The following is a 17,280-nucleotide window of genomic DNA, read 5'->3' on the forward strand; positions in this document are numbered from 1 at the left end:
TAGCCAGGTAGATGGAGCCTCAGATATGACACCAGCTTGCTGGCCTGTTGGGAGATGGTTCAGAAAAGGAGTAATTTCCTCTGTTCACCTTGATGCCAGACACTTCAGTTTCTCCCTCTATACCACTGGTGCCTTTCAAGTTTCTACCCTGGTGCTAGAGCTCAGAGGGAGTGATTCTGAGTAGGTGAGTCCATCTGTGGGTTCTTTAAGAGGAACTGCTTGGGACTCTAGGAGTTTCTTCCACCAACTCAATCCCTGCTGTTTTTTTGTAGCCAGAAGTTGTGGGAACTTATCCTTCTGGCTCTGGAACCCTAGGCTGAGGGGGCCTTGTGTGGAGCTGGGACTCCTCGCTCCTGAGATATCCCTCCAAAATTTTTATTCATCACACACAGTGCAACAAGCCTGTTTTGTATCTGCATCCCTCCTACCAGTCTGCATGGATGTGGTTTCTTTAATTCCATAGTTGTCAGACTTCCATTCAACTCAATTTCATAGTCATTAGATTTCCATTCAGTTTGGTTTTCTGACGATTCTGAGTGACGGTTGTTCTATTTTTTAGTTGTAATTTAAATGTGGTTGTGTGAAGAGGTGAGCCATGTCTGACTATGCTGCCATCTTGACCAGAAGTCTTCATTCATCTTTGAAGTGCTGTGAAATAATTAGTCACAAAATAAGTATATGTGAAATGAATGGGTGGGTGGATGAGTGGTTGGGTAGATGGATAAATGAATGAATAAGTAGTAAAGTAGATAACTTTCCCAAATTCCTTCTAATGCAAACTTTTTTTTTTAAATATATTTATTGATTATGCTATTACAGTTGTCCCATTTCCCCCCCCACTCCACTCCATCCTGCCCACCCCCCTCCCTCCCACATTCCCCCCGCCATAGTTCATGTCCATGGGTCATACTTATAAGTTCTTTGGCTTCTACATTTCCTACACTATTTTTACCCTCCCCCTGTCTATTTTCCACCTATCATCTATGCTACTTATTCTCTGTACCTTCCCCCCCCCCCACTCCCTTAATGACAACCCTCATGTTCTAGTTGTTTGCCTAGTTTGCTCTTGTTTTTGTTTTATGTGTGGTTGTTAATAACTGTGAGTTTGCTGTCATTTTTACTGTTCCTATTTTTGATCTTCTTTTTCTTAGGTAACTCCCTTTAACATTTCATAGAATAAGGGCTTGGTGATGATGAGCTTCTTTAACTTGACCTTATCTGAGAAGCACTTTATCTTCCCTTCCATTCTAAATGATAGCTTTGCTGGATACAGTAATCTTGGATGTAGGTCCTTGCGTTTAATCTTGGGTAATGTAATTATGATGTGCCTTGGTGTGTTCCTCCTTGGGTCCAGCTTCTTTGGGACTCTCTGAGCTTCCTGGACTTCCTGGAAGTCTATTTCCTTTGCCAGATCAGGGAAGTTCTCCATTATTTGTTCAAATAAGTTTTCAATTTTTTGTTCTTCCTCTTCTCCTTCTGGCATCCCTATAATTCGGATGTTGGAACCTTTCAAGGTGTCCTGGAGGTTCCTAAGCCTCTCCTCATTTTTGCAAGTTCTTGTTTCTTCATTCTTTTCTGGCTGGATGTTCGTTTCTTCCTTCTGGTCCATACCATTGATTTGAGTCCCAGTTTCCTTCTCATCACTATTGGTTCCCTGTACATTTTCCTTTGTTTCTCTTAGCATAGGCTTCATTTTTTCATCTGTTTTTTGAACAGATTCAACCAAGTCTGTGAGCATATTGATAACCAGTGCTTTGAACTGTGCATCCGATAGGTTGGCTATCTCTTCATTGCTTAGTTGTATTTTTTCTGGAGCTTTGAAGTGTTCTGTCATTTTGGCCATTTTTTTTGTTTGTTTGTCTTGGCGTGTCTGTTACTTTAAGGGGCGGAGCCTTAGGTGTTCACCGGGGCGGGGTAATGCTGGTTGCTGCGCTGTGAGGCTGTATAAGGGGGAGGGGCCGAGTGGGAGCAATGGCGCCCGCCTCACTCTCCTCCGGATTTCAATCTTCCACTCCAATACCCACTATCAAACTGGGCCACTCTGGTGCTGGTTCCCGAGTAAGTGGGCCTGTGCACACTCTAGGCCCCTGTGGGTCTCTCCAACAACCTCTCCTGTGAGGCTGGGAGTCTCTCCTGCCGCCACAACCCCCAGGGGCGCTTTCAATCAGAGGTTTGAGGCTTTATTTCCCTGAGCTGGAGCCCTGGGTTGCGCAGCGGTCTGCTTCGCTGCCCGCCGTTCATCCGGTTTATCTGTGGGCGAATGTGGTGCCGCAATGTGCTACCCGCCACTCTGCCTGCCCCGTTCTCCGCCACTCTGAGTCCGGCCCTCTGGGTTTATCTGTGCAAATGTGGGGCCACAGGGTCTGCTAGTGCTCGGACTGCCTGTGCCATTTGTCCCACACTCCGCCAGTCTCAGTCCCGCCACAGCCACACGAGTCCTCTCCACCCCGGTGCCCGTCTCCGCCCCTCCTACCAGTCTGGATGAATGGTTATTTTCTGTTTCCTTGGTGTCAGTCCCCCTTGCTGTTCGATTCTCTGTCAGTTCTGGTTGTGCGAGGAGGCGCAGTGTGTCTACCTACGCCGCCATCTTGGTTCCTCTAATGCAAACTTTATATTACTCTAAATATATATATGGGGGACAGAGATATTTGGAGAATTGGCAGATTTTCAAATCACTACTGCTATGAAGTTACTTTTACTCCTTCAGCCTCTGCTCCCTAAGTTCTCACAGTGGCCTTTCTCTTCACTCTCCTGGTTTTTGTAAGATTATTTGGAGTGTTGGTGGAATGTATGGCTCTTCTCTTATCCACGTTCCCTAGCATTTGAGCAAGGAACATCTGCTAATCTGACCACCAGAGAGGGAGTTTCTGCTCATTAGTTAAGCAGGCTAATGACAAGCAACTAGTACTTAACTGTTGGTAGGTAGGACTGTTGGTAGGTAGAATGAAGGCTGAGAGGTGGAACTGTTGGAGAGCATTGATCCACTGGGCATGGGGAAATTTCATTAGGGCTCTAACTATTTTACTATTTTCTTATTGATAGACACAAAGGAAAGAAATGTAGGAAGCACGGAGTGATGAGTCCCTGCCCAAGAATGAATTCATCCTTGTTCCCTCTATGAAAACTGATTTGTTATTACCAAAATAAATCTACAGTTTGCCTTATCTCTGGTGCTAGTTTCTCTGCCTTTTAACTCACTTAAATGCTCTACCTTTCTTCATGGCATAAATCTAGTATTCTCCCCATCCACCATAGACCACTCACTCCTGTATCAAGGCACCTCCCTTTTCTGAATGAAACATTATATATTTTTACATTTTATACTTATTCTTGAGCTGCCTTGTGATGACATGTAATTTTTCCATATTTAAAATTTTTAATCTTTATGTTTTTATTGAACTTTGCATGTGTTTATGCCTAACCTCTTCAACTATAGTATTTTTGGAGAGAAGCAACTTTATCTAATGCCTATTTGAATAACCCTAGCAAGACACTCACAAATACTTATTAAATAATTGACCATAGATTAATTACTTCAGCCACTAGAGGAAGAAAATCCATCTTGCTTTCTCAATGATCTAAGTTTATAAATTGTGTATATTATATTAGTAGCATACATTAAATCCTTTAAAAAAATCTCACATTTACAAGCTAATTTTATTCCCATAACCTTTCTTTGAGTTAATATACAGAGAGAGGCTCAATTTTAAACGAAGAATTTACATCTTAACAATTAGATGTAAAGAGGATCAAGGCTAGACTGGTAGTTCTCCCAACCACAAGCATTCCTTTGTTTTTTTCAGCAAAACACATCAAATTCAGGTTCTCAATATGTAATTCCTTGCACACACTTCTGTCACATAAAAATACACAAGTACATAAAAGAGTTATATACATTCAATAATAAAGGTCAGAAATTTCCCTCCAAAGAAAGAAATAAGTGCTAATTCTGAGAGCCATCTCCTAGCTGTTCAGGCAGGTTATACAAAGACGATGAAATTGCATAGTGTACTCACTTTTTTCTCAGAAGCACCAGGATCCAGAGTATATAGACTACTATTTGGCTCTGGAATATATGGAACAGATTAGAAAACACAAATTCCTTTTCATCTCTGCCTCTGAAAGATTAAGACAAAAGACAAATGCAAACCCCAAAGATTGTTTTTTATAATACAGCAGAGGCTTCTTAACTGTCTGATCCACATAGACTGGATTTATTTACTGAAAACATTTATTCACCTATCAGAAATGCAGTCATTCTTTTATTCCAATAGAAATCATTATTCATGCAAAATAAATTGATTCTATTTTAATTGTCCACTGGCTGTGACTATAAAGCAAACTATGTGAGCCTGACAATCGAGTCTTTACCTCAGGCAGAAATGGGGATATGAACCTCTGAAATACAGTTCATTTGGGTCAGTACTTAAGAGCTCATATTCTGTCCAATAGTCAGAGTAAATTACATTATGGTTATGAAACTATTAATCACATCATATCTTCTGCACATCCAAAGAAAAATATAATTCTCTTTATCTCTATATTCCTTACTCTATGAAATTGCTCAATTGTTCTTCATATTGAAGAAAAATTACAAGAAAAAGTTAATTTTTCTTAATGAGCCCAAAATCTTAACATGTACAACAACAATAAAAGTGGAGAGGAATAAATGACATAAAGTAAGGCCATATTTCAGTTTATGGGCTATTGAAAGAAATAAAGCCTGACTTGAAAAGCTGATATTATGTATAAACTATTGAAAGAGCACAAAAATAAAGGGAACACTTCTTTAAAATATCTTTATCACCTCCATGATGTTTGTATGACATTTATTATGGCAAAGCATTTCTTAAAAATGTAGTATGAGTTGAAATTCTAAATTTGGTCAAACAGCTTATGGAAAGTTAATGTGAAATTAGCAGAGTCAACAATCTCTGTTTTTTGAAGGATTTTAATTTAGGTAGAGGTTTTGTTTACATTGATTGTTAAGATCTATATTTTATATTTTTATATATTTATAATTTTTAAAATTTCTTGTCAAGTAAATGAGTCAAAATTTAGCTTGGAAAGATGAAATTTACAAAGTCTTTTTGTGCCTGTATATTTAGTGAGAAATGAAGTACCTCAAATATTTTTAAGTAACTCTTGTATATTAGCTGTCTTCTTTTATTAGATGTTTAACTTCTTTAAAAATTTAATTTTAGTTTAATCTTACTCTACACTCTCTTTTGCTCATGGCCTATGTGTGCATAGAGTGTCTCCCAGGAAACACACCCATCTCACAGCCTGTCATTCTGGAGAAGTACTGAATTTATGGTGAAGAAAACCTGGATTTTGGTTTCTCAACCATGTAAAATCTTGTATTGGAACAAATCAATCAACTGTGACTCCACATTTGTGCAATAGTAACAATAATAGCTTCCCTTCTTAATCTGGGAATTGTGAGAATCAAGTGAAATTGTACAAGCCATATAAATATTAGAACTACTATAAAGGACACATGGATGAAATCAAGGGGGAGGGTGGAGGTGGGGGAGGGTGGTGGGTTCAGCTGGGGTGGGGTGGAGGGATGGGGGAAAAAGCATACAACTGTAATTGAATAACAATAAAAATTTTAAAAAATATTACCTTTGGGGGGATAAATAAATAAATAAATATTAGAGATTATCTTTTATGAAATACAAAATCCATTCATCTATTTACCACTTCAAAATGCTTTTATTAAAAAAAATGCTTTTATTAAAAGCCTACAATGGACAGATTAACCAAAATAGTCCCTATCTATAAAGGAAATAAATGTCAGGGTCCCAATAAATGCCTCTTTTGTCTGGACACAGACTACATACAGCATCCTTCTCCCACTGACACACTCTTCAGGTAAGTTCACTGTAATATTTCTATGTATTTTCCTTTCCTGCAGGGATCATTTCAGACTTTAGAGTTCACATGTAAGCTTCTGGGCATGATGACTATAACTGGTTTGCCCCGCAGTATCTGTTGGATTTAACACACAACTAGAAGCACATTCTTCTTTGCTTGGTGATTGTGAATGGCTGAGAAACTCACTTGTGAAATGTGTCCAGATGGGTGGAAGTATACTCTGTTCTCAGCCTGTCTGTATGCATATTTGATATGCAAATCAAATAATGAATGCTACCTTGGCCATTGGCCACCTGATTGACTGTGGGACAGCCCAATGGATCCGATTCATATCCATAGAAATTCACAAAGACCTGCTATTAATAAACTGTGGTATTTCCAGGAGAATGCCATTGAACATGTCCTGTGTGTCCCCCACTGCTCTCATAAACATGTGTGCTAAAATGTATTTTAACTTTCTGTAGATTAGTGGCACAAAAAATTAAAATGAGTCACATTCCTGGGAAAACACTTCTCAATATTTCAGAAATAGATTATTCTTTAGCATCTAAATAGCTTCCAATTATTTCATAGATTTAATTATCAATTTAAGGACAGTTATTTAAAAGGTTAGAGGACATGCGTGGATAGAGGTGAGTTATCAAGGGTAAGGAGAGGACAGAGGTGAGCTACAATTTTGACAAATGGTCACTGGAATTGAATGCCACGGTAAGTGTTTAAGCTAAAGGTTGGCTGCAGAAGGCAGAGAGGCAGGTGCAGAATGGGGAGAGGAGACCACAGAAGCTAAATGAAAAATGGATAAGCATATAAAAGAACAAAAGAAAGAAGTGAAACAGAAAAGAGGAAGAAGGAAAGATCATGGAAAAAGAAGAAAAATAGTAAAAGAAGCTACCATCTGAGTAACTGAGTTTTCCTGGTAGTTTTAGACTATCCTTACATGCTTTCATTCTAAAGTTGCTTTCTTTTATTAGACTTGATTGTTCTTTGTGTTTTAACAGCTATAGTGCAATTGATTACCTTTCCCTGCATCAAAAAACAGTTCCTGTCACCACAAAAACACACATGGAGTTGATTATGCTCCTTTGGCTGGCCATCTACATGGCTTTTGGATGCCACTCACTCAGGTGGCAGCCCCTCTTTCTCACTCTTGAAAAGGCTTTAGGAGAGGAACACAACTGGTGTGCCATGTGATTGTAGTGTGGACACCTGTAATGAGTTTCATTTTATTTCTGCTTCTCCAGCATTTTATGATATTCAGTGTGATTGTGAGTACTTCTTTCTGATCATATAATTACTAAAGGGTAATATGGACCATGGGAAAAAATGTATATTCCTAATGTTCTGTGTCAAGGTCATATTTTGAATATTAACTCAAGTAAGATTTCCTCTTCTCCCACAGTTGGCTAAAAAGAGAAAGAAAAAATGCAGCGTAATTTTCTATGCCAGTTAAAAGAATTATGCCCAGGGTCTCTGAATTGGGCGTAAGGACTGAAGAAGAGAGCATAGGTAATTAAGAACATGCATAGGGAGAGATGAAGACATTTCAGCTGCGGGATAGAAAATGTCGAAGGGAATGTGGAAAAAGAGCAGAGATAAGTGGGTGCTTTGGTCACTCCCTTGAGAGAGGGTCTACGCATGAGGAAAAGAGTGAGTGATAGCTCAATAAAGGGACAATTCAAGAGGTATTGTTTCTGCCAATGGAAGTTTGGTCACTGTGCACACCAGTCTTGGTTTCATGCAGGTGCACCAGCTATCTTTCCTGCTACAGTGTGGAGCAGAGCTTTCTTTGTTAAAATCCAGGGAGTTACTCACACAAGTGGTGATCATCAGTTGTGACAATCAGTACCCAAGGCTCCTAGGGTTACATCAGACTTATTGTAGATTACCTTCCCTCAACATCCACATACACACCTCCATAAACTCTTAGACACACAGAGTATCATCAGAGCAATGAACACAAGAAAAACAGAGATAGGACTGAGGATCTTTCATTGGTTTTGGGGAGGAAAGTCCCTTACATCTGAATTTGGAGATAGGTGATGAATAGAACCAGAGAACACTACAAGCTCTGGACTAAGATTTTCTACCCCAACATATGTATTTAACACTTGCATTTCAGGTAAATGGAAGATAAAAAGAACATGAAGAGCATAGACATTAATATCGTTTAAATATACATGATGATATTTGCATATTCATTCATATACTTAACCACTTGTGGCCACACACATATACACACTCACATGCACACCCCCTGGCTCAGGCAGTCATTCCTTGCATTCTGTGTAATTTTTAGATACACTGACAGCCTAGCTCTCTATTCAATACCATAGGGTCAAACTAATGCCTGGAAGAAAGGAGACATGGATCCTCATGGACAAATAATTAATTAATTCAATTAGTGTTTACTGAGCCCACAATATTAAAGACCCTGTACCGTCTTTGGGAGGCTGACACATTGTGTTAGATGCAATCTGTATTTTTAAGAAACTTAAAATCCAGTAAAAGTGTAAAACATAGCACTATAACTGACATAGTGCTTAATTTACATACATAAATGTGTAAATGAGACTTATAAACTTATGAACATGTAACAAGATGAATTATTAAAAATGTGTACAAAAACTGTGACAAGGAAAATTATTTTAAAAATAGTTTTCTGCAGCTATACATGGGGAAAGAAGGTACCATTCATGCAATCCTTTATCTTGATCACCAAAGGAGAAATAAACAGTTTTTAAATTCAAGTCTATTTAGGGAGGAATTAGAGCTATCAGCTTTGAGAAAGAGAATCAAAAAGGCATGAGGAGGACTTCTGGTCAAGATGGCAGCATAGGTAAACATGGCTCGTCTCTTTGCATAACCACATCAAAATTACAACTAAAACATAGAACAATCATCACTCCGAACCACCAGAAATCAAGTTGAAGGGAGGTCTGACAACTACAGAATTAAAGAAACCACATCCATCCAGACAGGCAAGAGGGGCGGAGACATGGAACAGGCTGGTCCCACACCCATGTGTGATGGGTAAACATTCAAGAGGGATAACAGGAACAATGAATCTCAGCCACACATAAGACCTCCCAGGCCACAGTTCCAGTGCCAGGAAGATAAGTCCCCATAAATTTAAGCTGCAAAAACCAGCAGGGATCGAGTCAGTGGAAGAAACTTTTGGAGTCCCAAGCAGTTCCTCCTAAAGATCCCACTCATGGACTATCTCTGAACCCTCCCCCAATATAGCTACAGAGCCAAAATGTGGGTGCCATATCTGAGACTCCATCAACCTGGCTAACACCATTTAACTGGCCCTGGAGATCCCTTGAGGCTCCATTCCACCCAGGTTACAGGGTGGCATGCAAATTGTTAATGCTGACTTTTCCATATGAATGGTTGGTCTTTGCTTCACAACTTCCTAAATTCTCTCAAACAATCAACAGACAGCCTCAGTGAGCCCCCAGTCCCCATACCTTTTGCTAAGTGGTCCCAGCTCAGCACTAGCAGCAGCCAGCCTAGATTCACAGCTTGGCTTAGCCTGGAAATCTCCAAGCCCAACACAAGTAGCAGCCATCTCAGATTGCTTTATAGCTCAGGCAGGGTGGCCCCAGGCACAACACAGGTGGGGACTGACATTGCCCAGGAAACCACCCAGGACACCCCAGAGCCTGTGTACCCAGTGGACAACTACAAGCCACGTCAGAGCACCACCACCCTGCTCATGCACAGCTGATCCTTTAGTGAGGATGCAAGTTGGTGGTTAGTGGTCATGGCTACTCCTTGAATCTGAGTGGCCTGGGTAAATCCCTCCCATTGACCTGCCAACAGCAATCAAGGCTCAACTACAAGAGGAAGGTGTACTCAGCCCACACAAAGGACACACTTCGAGTACCCAGCTTAGGTGATTGCGGTGGGGTGCTGTGTTACAGAACCCTACAGGACACCTTCTACATTAGGCCACACTACCAAGATGGGGAGTCAAAGCAGCTCTACCTAATACATAGAAACAAACACAGGGAGGCTGCCAAAATGAGGAGACAAAGAAACATGGCCCAAATGAAAGAACAGATCAAAACTCCAGAAAAAGAACTAAACAAAAGAAACACAAGCAATCTATTAATTGCAGACTTAAAACACTGGTTATAAGGATGCTTAAGGAACTTAGTGAAGACCTCAACAGCATAAAAAAGATTCAGACAGAAACAAAGGATACTCTAATTGAATTAAAGAATAATTTACAGGGGCACAACAATAGAGTGGATGAAGCTGAGAATCAAATCAATGATTTGGAACACAAGGAAGCAACAAACAGCCACTCAGAACAAGAAGACAAAAGATCCAAAAAATGAGGATAGTATAAACACCCTCTGGGACAACTTCAAGAGGTCCAACATTCTTATCATAGAGGTGCCAGAAGGAGAAGAAAAAGAGCAAGAAATTGGAAATTTATTTGTAAAAATAGTGAAAGAAAACTTCCTTAATTTGGTGAAGGAAATAGACAGGCAAGTCCAGGAAGCACAGAGGGTCCCAAACAAAATGAATTGCAAAGAGGCCCACTCCAAGACAGATCATAATTAAATGCCAAAGGTTAAAGATAAAGAGAGAGTCTTAAAAGCAGCAAGAGAAAAGAAGTTAGTTACCTACCGGGGAGTTCATGTAAGACTGTCAACTGATTTCTCAAAAGAAACTTTGCAGGCTAGAAGGGGCTGGAAAGAAGTATTCAAAGTCATGAAAAGCAGGGACCTACAACCCAGACTACTCTACCAAGAAAAGCTATCATTTAGAATGGAAGGGCAGATAAAGTGCCTCCCAGACAAGAAAAAACTAAAGGAGTTCATCTTCACCAAATTATTATTATATGAAATGTTAAAGGGACTTATGAAGAAAAAGAAGATCAAAACTGTGAACAATAAAATGGCCATAGATACATATCTATCAACAATTGAATCTAAAAAAACAAACTAAGCAAACAGGAAGAACAGAGACAGAATTATGATACAGAGAGCGTTTTGATGATTGCCATGTGGGAGGGGCGAGAGGGAGAAAGGTTGAAGAGGTGAGGGCATTAAGAAGTACAAATATGTAGTACAGAATATCCATGAGGATATAAAGTACATTACAAGAATTGGAGTAGCCAAAGAACTTATATTTATGACCTGTGGACATAAAAAACAGTGTGGGGACTGCCTGAGGGAGTGGCTGGCGCTGGGTGGAGGGGGGTAAAGGGAGAAAATTAAGACAACTGTAATAACATAGTCAACAAAATATAATTTAAAAATATAAACAAACAAATAAATAAGGCATGAGGAGGAGTGGTTATGTACTAAAGGTTCCCTAAGCCTGAAAAAACAATCTGTTGTAGAATAGTTTCTGCGACTGAAGAATCCCCTAGGGTGATTTCTTTAACATGATGCTATCAGGGAGCACAGGAGCCTTAATACAAGGGGGTAACATCTCTGCAAATGAGTATGTGGTCAGAGGACTGGAACCTCCTCCAGGACATTGCTGGGTCTGCCCCAAGCAGCACACACAGTGGATGATGGAAGATCTACATTAATGGCAGCAATGGGTAGCCAAGAGAACAGTGGTGAGGATACCTCTATCGTGAAGGAACGATGTGGCCACTTCCTGACTTTGTAGCACTGTAAAGTGCCTCAAATTCTCCACGATATGGTGGCTTTCCTGACTTAAGGAGCACCCTGCTAACCCCTATGTTCTAAAAAAGAGATTCCTCCTTTGGTCTCCAGGTAGACTGAATAAAGTTCCCTTCCATTCCATATTCACCTGAATTTGAACTTCCCACCAAAAATAGTTGGGGGCTCAGAGGAGACTTACATGATGAAGAAAAAATTTTAAATGTGATAGATTATATTACTAATATTAAGTTTATAAGTGCTACCACAAAATAAACAATAGGACATGTGTAGTAAAAGCCATAAGTATAATTCAAAATGTTAGGATGATTTAGAATTGACAATAAAACTACAAAGTAAAAGAGTCCCTACATCCTGCACACAGTAAATATTTAATAAAGGTTAAACAAAGTCAATGATATAGGATAATTCTAGAAAAACTAACAATTATTATTTACTATCTTACCTAAAGCCAATTCAAGGTGTTCTGTGTGATGAGAAAAGTTAACAACAACAGCAGCAAAAGAATCTCCCAATAATAAGTCCCCAAGCTACAATTCAGCAACAATTTAGCAACTCCTAAATTAGCAAGCACATCCACCTCATTAAAATCAGCAATCTAACCTGTCTATAAATTGTTTCACCATAATCTAATAGTGGCAGAATAACTGGACAGGAAGTATTATACAATGTTTGTCTGAAATATTAGCAATTAATTATAAAATAACCACTTTTTCTAAAATGTAATGCATTTTACTATATATTAATGCTCCTTAAATTGAACTGAAAAGTTTCCTTTTTATTTTCTTAACTTATATCTTTTTTTTTCAAATGCATTCAAGTGTTAGCTATCTCTGCAAATTCAGATTGAAACCATATAGAAACCCAACTTTGTCAATTAAGCAGAGCCCTCCAAGCAAATTTAGATTTATAGGAGGACAACCTTTTATGTATTAACAGATCCCTAATGGGCCATTTCCTCTTATAATCTTAAACCAGGAAGGAACCTTTATGCAAATAGCTCAGAAACTGATGTAGGAAATCTCTTCTACAGCATTTCTGGTAGGGGGAGGTATTCCTTAACTCAGAAAATGGCCTACTTTATTGTTGAGCATGCTCTGTATAATGTTTAAAGCTCTTTTTAAATTAAATTGAAACCTAGGCCTAGATTTCTATAATTTTCACTCATTCGTCTTAGCTTTGCCTTTCAAACAAACTACATCTCTTCTGTCCCAGAGTGTTAAGAACATTTGAAGACTGCTCATACCTGCTCATACCTGTCATCGATCCTCTCACCTCCGGCTCCTTTAGCCACTTCCCAGCAAGACAGGGTCTCTAGATTCCCTTCACCCTTGGAGAGTGATGCGTATGGGTAAAATTAATAATTTTATATTTTTATGTCATTAAAGGAAAAGCCAAGGTTATGGAATCATTTTGGCTATATCCAAATTAAGCTTCTGGTTTACTTGACTGTACCAGGAAAACTCTCCTCTTTTCAGGTGAAAAGGGCATTTACTTACCTAAAAGATTTTAAAATGTGCTAATAGTCATTAACAGACTCTTCTACATGCTTAAAGTATCTGTTAGTAGGCCTGTTTCCTATAATTCAGAATTACCTATAAAAATAGACATTTTTCAATCTAAACATCTAATGAATCAACTGATTTATCTAGACCTTCATTAAGTTCAATCAACAGGTACTTGTTGAGTGGTGAGTGTTGACTGTGAACTGGGTATTTTGCTGGCTGGCTGCTGTGACTATGGACAAGAACAGTTTCAATCCCAAACCTTAGAGGAAGAAGCCATTTATTGAAGGGTCATGCACAGTTCTACTGAGAGAGGTGTTTTGAAGAAAATCTACAAAACCCATGAGGACAAATCAGGCACATCTAGTCCAACCTGGAGGCTCCAGGAAGGCATCTTATTCAGCTCAGGCTGCCATAACAAAATGACATAGAGACTAGAAGGCCTAACAACAGATATCTATTTCTCAAAGTTCTGAAGGCTGGGAAGTCCAAGGTCAATGAGCCTATAGATTTGGTTCTTTGTGAGGCCCCTCTTCTTTGCTTGCAGATAACCACTTTCTGGCTGTGTTCTTACATGGCCAACAGAGGAAGCTCACATTTATGTGGAATTTCAAAACAACATCTCACGGGGTTATAAGAGGAGTAAATGGTAGTGGGAAAAAAATACAATAAAGATTTTTTTAAAAAGCTGACACTAAATCTTTAAAGAAGGTTGGACTCTTTCTGGAGGAGGACAGAAATCAATGTGCCATATGGTAAAACTATATTTATGAAAAATTATATGAAACATCTCAGTAATAAAAAAATGGCCCAAATGAAAAAACAGATCAAAGCTCCAGAAAAAATACAACTAAGCAACAAGGAGATAGCCAACCTATCAGATGCAGAGCTCAAAACACTGGTAATCAGGATGCTCAGAGAAATGGTTTTGTATGGTCACAAAATAGAGGAAAACGTGAAGGCTATGAAAAGTGAAATAAAGGAAAATGTATAGGTAAACCACAGTGGCAGGAAGGAATCTGGGACTGAAATCAATGGTTTGGACCAGAAGGAAGAAATAAACATTCAATCAGAACAGAATGAAGAAACAAGAACTCAAAAAAATGAGGAAAGGCTTAGGAACCTCCAGGATAACTTTAAACGTTCCAACATCCAAATCATAAGGGTGTCAGAAGGAGAAAAGGAAAAGCAAGAAATTGAAAACTCATTTGAAAAAATAATGAAGGAACACTTCCCCAATCTGGCAAAGGAAATAGACTTCAAGGAAGTCCAGGAAGCTCAGAGAGTCCCAAAGAAGTTGGACCCAAGGAAGCACACTCCAAGGCACATCATAATTAAATTACCAAAGGTTAAAGGTAAAGAGAGAATCTTAAAAGCAGCAAGAGAAAAGGAGACCGTTACGTACAAAGGAGTTCCCATAAGACTGTCAGCTGATTTCTCAAAAGAAACCTTACAGTCAAGAAAGGGCTGGAAAGAAGTATTCAAAGTCATGAAAGGCAAGGACCTACAACCTAGATTACTCTATCCAGCAAAGCTATCATTTAGAATGGAAGGGCAGATCAAATGCTTCCCAGATAAGGTCTGGTTAAAGGAGTTCATCATCACCAAACCCTTACTATATGAAATGTTAAAGGGACTTATCTAAGAAAAAGAAGATCAAAAATAGGAACAGTAAAATGACAACAAACTCACAACTATCAATGACTGAACCTAAAAAAACAAAAACAAGAACAAACTAAGCAAACACCTAGAACAGGAACAGAATCACAGAAATGGAGATGATATAGAGGGTTATCAGCAGGGATGGGGAGGAGGGAGAGAGGGGGAAAAGGTACAGGGAGTAAGTAGCATAAATGGTAGGTAGAAAATAGACAGGGGGAGGTTAAGAATAGTATAGGAAAAGTAGAAGCCAAAGAACTTATATGTATGACCTATGGACATGAACTAAGGGGAGGGGGACTGCTGTTGGGAAGGGGTGTGCAGGGTGGAGGAAATGGGGGAAAATGGGACAACTGTAATAGCATAATGAATAAAATGTATTAAAAATAAAAAGAAACATCTCAGTAATAATCTTTTTATTAATATTATGTTAAATCATAATGTTTTTGATAAATCGGGTTAAATGAAGTACATTATTAAAATTAAAAAAAACTCATAGATACAGATAACAGATTTGTGGTTGCCAGAAGTGACAGAGGGGGCAGGCAAAATGGGTGAAGGTGATCAAAATGTGCGAACTTCCATTTATAAAATGAGTAAGTCATGGGATGTAATGTACATCATGGTGACATTGTTAACAGTATGTATTGTATATTTCAAAGTTGCTGAGAAAGTAGATATTAAACATTCTTATCCCAAAAGAAAAAATTTGTAACTATGTGTGGTGATGAACGTTAACCAGACTTACATGTGGTGATCATTTCATAATGTATACAAATATCCATCATATGTTGTACACCTTAAGCTAATATGATGTTATGTCAATTCTATCTCAATTTTTTTAAAAAGAAAAAATATGAAGAGGAGAAGGCATGTAGTTGATTCACATTTCAGACTTCCAGGAAAGCCTCTTCTGTTAAGGGCCCTAATCCCAATAACGTGACCTCATCAAATATCATTACCTCCCGAAGGCCCCACCTTCTATTACCATCACATTGAGGGGCAGGATTTGAACATATGAATTTGGGGGGTACATAAATATTCAGTCCATAACTTAAGATTTCCTCAAGGAAGTGACATTGAAGTTGCAACAAAAAATAAGTGGAAACGGACCAGGTGAAGATATGGGAAATAGAATTGTGGCAAGAAGGCAACCATGGCCTGAGGCTCTGAAGCAACAGGAAGCAAGGCATCAGTAAGAAGCTCCCTCTAGCCCGCTGTGGCTGGGACACTGCAATCGGGAGCTGGGGAGAATGGTGCAAGATGAATCTGAAAACCTTGACCTAGACCAACCATGAAGGGGCCTTTGGGTCATGTTAGACATCATCTTCCTTATCCTAAGAATAATAGTAAGTCTTTACTGACTTTTATCACAGAAGTCTCAGTGTTAAAAAGCTTACTCTGGAAGCAGTAGAGGGAATAAACCAGGGTGGTGCCAGAAGATTATGAGAGTAATGCAAGCAAAACCTGGTAACGGGTGTTTGGTGTCTGCAGGGCTGAAAGAAGTCGACAGACTTGAGAAACATTAGTGGGTAAGACGGAAGGAACTTAATTAAAGAATAGGATGCAGGAGCTGAGGGTGAGCAACATGTCAAGGGTGATCTCCTGAATTCTACTTTGTGCAACTGATAGGGCAGGGGAGCACTTGAGTGTGACTGGACCACACAGGGAGAACCAAGTGCAAGAAGGAAAAAAAGGAGTTTCATTCTGGACATGCCAAGTTAAAATGTTATCAAAAGGTGCTAGTGGACAGGCCTGGGCCCAAGAGTGTTGAATAGACAGTCATTGGAACAAAAACTCTAGGTTTACTATCCCTTATAGATGGTACCACCTAGGGATTGTATAGTGTGTGTGCTTGAGGCAAACAACCACCCACTGCATCTCAGACAAATACATCGTTACTAGTAAGGTTAGGAAATAGCTAAGCTATGATGATATTTGGAATATTTACATATCTCTTGGCCTCATGCAGAGCTACTCCCCACAGAATATTTTGTTGAATATGGAAGTAACCACAGTATGCTGAGGGTAGTTCTCTGAACAAGTAGTTTAAGATTATCTACCCTCAGCAAGATTTACTTTTTGACATCTCACCTTCATTTGAAAAATTTCTTAGGGATTGCCTTCTAAGAGGTAAGTTCAGTTCATTCCTTTGCTGTCTCAGATTAGGAACTAAAAACAATAGAGCTGAAACGGTTTTTAAAGATCATCCTTTCTACAAATGAAGAAGCTGAGGCTTGAAACAAAGACATATTTAGACCACCCTCTTATTTTAGGCATTTCTTCTCTTTTGAATAATTTTAAAGTGGGAACAAAACAAACTGATAGCATATTACCTTCATTTTAGCCTCTGGAAAGAATAATCTGGGGACTGAAGTAGAAAACATTGTATTCTTGGCCTCTCTGTCTTCTGACAGATCTGCCTGGAAGTTAGTAATAAAATTTCATTCAAGATATTGTGTTCAATAGTCACTGGAGTGTCAGGCTGGTCACTGATGGATTTCCTAAATTTGTGAGTGGGAGTAACTCACTAATCCTTCTGTAGAACATCTATTTATTTTCAAATTATAGAAAAGTTCAAAAGA

The sequence above is a fragment of the Desmodus rotundus genome, chromosome 2, assembly GCF_022682495.2.
Source record: "Desmodus rotundus isolate HL8 chromosome 2, HLdesRot8A.1, whole genome shotgun sequence".
Taxonomy (NCBI): Eukaryota; Metazoa; Chordata; class Mammalia; order Chiroptera; family Phyllostomidae; genus Desmodus; species Desmodus rotundus.